Source organism: Etheostoma spectabile, chromosome 18 (assembly GCF_008692095.1).
Source record: "Etheostoma spectabile isolate EspeVRDwgs_2016 chromosome 18, UIUC_Espe_1.0, whole genome shotgun sequence".
Taxonomy (NCBI): domain Eukaryota; kingdom Metazoa; phylum Chordata; class Actinopteri; order Perciformes; family Percidae; genus Etheostoma; species Etheostoma spectabile.
Window position 1 is genome coordinate 17,515,154 of NC_045750.1, and position 6,004 is coordinate 17,521,157.

General features: G+C 43.7%; 1 protein-coding gene across 1 annotated transcript in view; it reads left to right on the forward strand.

The window, feature by feature from the left end:
• The window catches only part of amd1 (adenosylmethionine decarboxylase 1), a 26,268-nt gene that overhangs the window by 18,733 nt on the left and 1,531 nt on the right, over positions 1-6,004 (forward strand). The gene's annotated exons all lie outside the window — the stretch shown is intronic.

Genomic DNA, 6,004 nt, shown 5'->3' on the forward strand with positions numbered 1-6,004 from the left:
AGAATTGCAGTAATCCAACCTAGAAGTGACAAATGCATGGACTAGTTGGACATGGATATTCCTGATTTTTTTTGCAATATTACGTAGGTGAAAAAAGGCTGTCGTTGAAATTTGCTTTAAGTGGGAATTAAAGGACATGTCCTGATGAAAGATGACTCAAAGATTCTTCACAGTGGTGCTGGAGGCCAGGGTGATGCCATCCAGAGTAACTATATCTGAAGAAGAGATAAGAGAGGAAAGGAGAGGAAGATGGGGGGGAGGGGAGAAAAGGAGGATGGAGTCCCCACCACAAGCCTACCCGACAGGAAACTAAGATACATTCTGCTGTACTAATTTAAAAGAATCAACCACTCTGGCAGATGGCAGATAAAAAAATCATGGCAGATAAAAACACGTTGTCATGGCAACCCGGGAATGACTTCACTCTTCATCACAGTCGAACTGGGAGGCAGCTGCCTAAACGGACTGCAAGCAGTAATACTACGAATGGCCGGCAACCACGGTGACATGGTGTCACACATGTTTTTGTCATGCTTTTGCCATCTATCATGTATGCAATCAACATCATGACATAAATGTTCCCGCCAATATTTGACAGATGTTGCATGACACATTCTAATGCACTCTGGGTATTTAAGATAGTGACTCTCTGTGTCTTATCAAAAATCCTTTTTAGCTGCAGCTTTCTGCTTTTTTACATCACTTGTTCTTTCTATGACGGCTGTGATCCTGTGTTGTGTCCGCGTGTGTGTCCGCGTGTGTGTCCGTGTGTCCCGTGTGTCGGTCCGTGTGTGTCCGTGTCCGTGTGTGAGAAATGGCCACTCCCTGTTAATATGCAGGATCCAGAGTCCCACGAGTACAACCAGTTCAATGTGTGCTAACTTCTACGTGGAATGTTGGCACTGTGCTTGACATTCACTGCTCAGGAAGAAAGGAAAAAGGTCCAACAACATGACAATTATCTTTTATCTTTATCTTTAATACAAATTTAAAGGGAAAAAAATCTAAGGAAAATTATTTAATATATTACAACATTAGCCATTCAAGCCTCAAGATGTCTTGCTGTCAAAATCCTTTTAAATTGTGGTTAGGATCAAACCTAAAAGTACTTTTGTAACCTCCTAAAGCACTTCCCCTGAGATCAGCTGTCGGGATTTATTATTCCTGCCACTCCAAATCAAAGAATATGTCAATTCCAGCTAGTTCGACCACGGCGTTTGTGCGCGTGTGTTCTCTCCCCAAATTTATGTTATAGACTTCTCTTTATAATCCTTTTGGGGACTCCCGCAAGGATATTGAAATTTCCAGCATCGTTTTTATCAAGACAAATGCAGAAGAATACACAGAGAAAAAGAGACAGTATAATATTAATAATAAAACTTTGGCTATAAAAGCATTTGTGTCCATCTTAGACTAGATCTATTATGTAGCTCAGTGGACCCCACGGGACAAAAGCAGTGCATGAGTGGAAAGAACACTGAGCGAGTAGTGTGAGCACAGCTGTTTTACACCTCTCTTGTCCTTCTTTGCTGTCCACAGTGAGATAGCATGTTGTCTCCAAGAGACGTTTCATTTTGAAGACGTGCGGAACCACCCTCTTACTGCAAGCACGGGTGCCTCTGCTGGAACCGCCAGGGAGTACTGCGGCTTCGATGCCATCGAGGATGGCCGCGTGTATGGGGAACACTCATTCGGAGACTGAGAGATTCAACCAAAAAAAACATTTTCTGTGGACTTTTTTTTTGTTGCGATTATCTTTTACTCCCGCAAGAACTTTATGAAGCCAACCCATCAAGAGTTCCCATCATCAACTTCGAGGAAGTGGCTTCCTCACCAGATTTTCCCAAGTACGTAATATTACAGAATCTTTCACTAACCTTTTTTTTACTATCTATTTTTTTTTGTTACAAAATGCATTTTACAGAAACCAAAATGGTACACGACCTCCAGAATGTCGCTGTGACGTTAACTTGTGCTCCACAAATCAAATAGATGATGCATGCGGTTCCATATTCGAAGACTATCAGGTGAATGGTCTATAGCCACGACGGTCCCCTTCCGGGATTGTGCCGGGCCCTCAGAAATTCCGCCAGGTGTCCTTTTTCCGGACGGATGGCAGTTACCTTTTCTCTTTTTTGTGTTGAGTTTCGTAGTGAACTGCTCCTCAGATCTCTGCACAGCTAGCTATCTAGGCAGCCGGTTTTCTGTTCGACTAAAACAACTTTTCAACGCACACCAAAACTGTTCCCGTCCAGGCTGTTTTCCGGCGGCGCGTTCTGCGCTTAGCGACAAGTGATTGTGATAAAGTAATGCCAATAACCACACCCATGTTTTCTCCCATCCCAGAATGCCGATGTGGACTACAGGCCCTCCTCAGCAGTGCTCGGAGGAGTCTGGCAATGCCAACTAGTGACCGTAACTATAAAACTGAACAATCAACCAACTTTCTTTCTTGCACCTTCCAGATGGTGCAGCCTACTGTATGGGACTGTTGAATTCTGACTGCTGGTAAGCATCACACAATTTCCAGTACTTGTTGTACCACACAGTGTTGGTAAATACAATAGTATAAAGTAGAACTGACATGTGCTCTATACTGATTTTATCCCTGAACGGTTGTGAAGCAATTTCCTTGTTTCTCTCTGATGAATGGCAATAAATAACTGAGTCTAGGATCCCACCAGCTGTGTGCGTGTACTTCTGGCACCCTTGCTTGGACCACATTCAGATGCTGCATGTATAGCGTCCGCTGCTCCAAATACTTAGGATGGGTTAATACACTACATTGTATGTGACGAATACAAGAATCTGATTTTTGATCTCCGCTTTCTTTGACCACAACTACACACCTGTAAAGTTTCTGTCTGCATCCTGGACTGTTGCGATGATGTCGCAGTGGCCGACAAACCCGGCAAAGTAGTCAAACGTGCCACACACACACACACACACACACACACACACACACACTGACTCACCAGGTGAAAACAATAGCGGCAGTGCTGTCACGCCTTGTAAACATGAAAAATGCTAATTGTAGAGTCTCTTGTGTGGCTGCATTTAGCCACAGCAGACTATTGCTGCATGTTGGTCTGTTCTTCCATATTTCTGCTTGTGTGAAAGCGCTTTGCGGACCTCCTTTGCTGTCTTGTGATCTGAAAAGCGCTGTCTTGCAAGATTAAACTGTGACGGGACTTTTTGTAGAAGTAGACATTGTCTCGCGATATCTGTCACATGTGCAGACCGCGGCTAGATAGAGCTAACTTTAGTTTTAAAGATAAAACAGAGGAATTTCCCTCGTTCCTAAAATGTCCTGAATCAAAAGAGCACCTACTTCCTTTCACTGCTGCAATGCAACACTTGGTAACGTTGTAACCTTGGTTCTGAGTAAAGACGTTTTTCCAATCATATTTCTTACTTTAAGTTTTCTTTAAATGTTCTCGTGAACCCAATCTAGTGTCTCATCTCGTCACAACCCTACTGTCTTGTCATAGTTACTCTCCGTGATTTAATAAATGACCTCCCGACGGTACCTGTTCACCCTGATTTACCAGATTACTGGCAGAACACAGCATGCGGACCAGACGCTGGAATTTCTGATGAGTGACCTCGATCCAGCCATTATGGACCAGTTCTATATGAAAGATGGTGTTTCTGCAAGTGATGTCACTCGTGTAAGTAGATTTGCATGCATTCTCTCTCCAGTGTTGCGATGGGATAGTGGCGGTTTGGTTAGGCCATGGTTGGAGATGGGGTGGTTGGGAATTGTATTGTCTACAGTGCAAGTTCCCATACAGACCAAAGTATGTGTGGATTAGTAGCTGAAGGGGTGCCAGTTTCACCGCCTGAGAATCCCCTTTAGTAATGAGCAGTGTGCATTTAAGCCTGTGCATAATGTGGTAGTTCCCCTGCTGGATAAATCAGGCAAGAGAAGAAACATTGAAAACGTACCAACCCTGTGATAGATTTACTTTTAAATAGGTTTTTAGGCAGTTGTTGACCGGACAGATGAAGAAGTGGGGTAGGGGGGTGACCATTAAACAAAGGGCCACGGTGGGATTCAACCCCAGCCCACTGCGTCGAGGAGTAAACCTCTAAAGATGTACTCTTTTGCCATGCTGCTGTAGTTAGCGTGCTAAATTTATTGGGGGCTAACATTGCTTCAACGTAGTGAAGCAGAGAAAGGGGAGGTAACCTTCCCCTTATGACCTCATACAGGGAAGGTTCCAGATCGGCCCATCTGAGCTTTCATTTTCTCAAAGGCACAGCACCATACCATTTCTAGCCCGGGACCAGAGGCAGACTGGGCAACTCATATAATTTTAAAGAGTAATTGTGCCATGGAACTTTTAACATAATTCAATTTTTCAATTTTATTATAGTATCAATTCTAACCAGAGTTATCTCAAGACCTATACAGATAGACCACACTCCAGAATTTACAGGACCCAACGTTCTAGTAGTCTCCTCCAGAGCAAGCAACAGTGCGACAGTGGCGAGGAAAAACTTCCTTTTAGGCAGAACCTCGGACAACCCAGGCTCTTGGTAGGCGGTGTTCTGACGGGCCGGTTGGGGTTAGAATGAAGAGTGGCAATAACAAAAATAGAAAAAATAGTAGTTTTGTAGTGTTCATGGCATAGCAGGACGTAGCAGGGCACTGCAGTGTAGCAGTTGAACATGGCATCACAGAACGTGTAGCGGGACCATGGCGACAGCTGCTACCGATTTCGGAGCCTCTCTGATCCGGGAACATGCTGGGGAAAAAAGAACATAAGGACTCCCCAGAGCTAGTTAGTAACAGCATTTCTGGGACATGGATGCACATTGATGGAAGAGAGAGGAGAGAGGAGCTCAGTGTGTCAAAGGAATTCCCCAGCTGTCTAAAACTATTACAGCAAAACCAAGAAAGAACGAGTAAGAGAGCTCCAGCCCGCCGTGCCAGAACTCTCCCCAACCGATCGGGCTGTATGCCAAGTCTCCCTTTAGTTCTATTATTCTTGATTATTATAGATATCTGAAAACTATGTGACTAACTACTACTCCCTAATGATATTCGATTCTATGCCCTAACTATAAGCTTTATCAAAAGGAAAGTCTTAAGCCTACCTTAAATGTGGAGACGGTGTCTGCCTCCCGGACCCAACTGACCTGGTTCCACAGGAGAGAGCCTATAGCTGAACGCTCAGGCTCCCGTTCTACTTTTAAGACTCTAGGAACCACCATAACCCTGTATTCTGGGGCGTAGTGCTCGCAGGGTTGTAAGGTACTATGAGCTCTTTAGATAAGATGGAGCCTGACCATGAAGAGCTTTGTGTCAGGAAAGATTTAAATTCTATTCTGGATTTTACAGGAAGCCAAGCAGAAGAGCTAAAACAGGAGAAACGTGTTCTCTTTCCTGGTTCCCGTCAAACACGTGCCGCAGCATTCTGGATCAGCTGTAGTCTTTATGGATTTTTTCGAGCAGCCTATAGTAAAGAATTGCAGTAATCCAACCTAGAAGTGACAAATGCATGGACTAGTTGGCATGGATATTCCTGATTTTTTTTGCAATATACGTAGGTGAAAAAAGGCTGTCGTTGAAATTTGCTTTAAGTGGGAATTAAGGACATGTCCTGATGAAAGATACTCAAAGATTCTTCACAGTGGTGCTGGAGCCAGGGTGATGCCATCCAGATAACTATATCTTTGAATAATGCGTCACGGAGGTGCTTGGGTCCGAGAGCAATAACTTCGTTTTATATCTGATTTAACATTAGAAAATTACAGGTCATACAGGTTTTAACATCCTGAAGGCACTTGAAGTTTAGCTAACTGATTAGTTTCATCCGGCTTGATTGATAGATATAACTGAGTATCATCTGCATAACAATGAAAGTTTATGGAGTGTTTCCTAATAATACTGCCTAAAGGAAGCATATATAAAGTGAACAGGATTGGACCGAGTACAGATCCTTGTGGGACTCCATGACTAACCTTGGCGTGCACAGAGGATTCATCGTTACCGTGG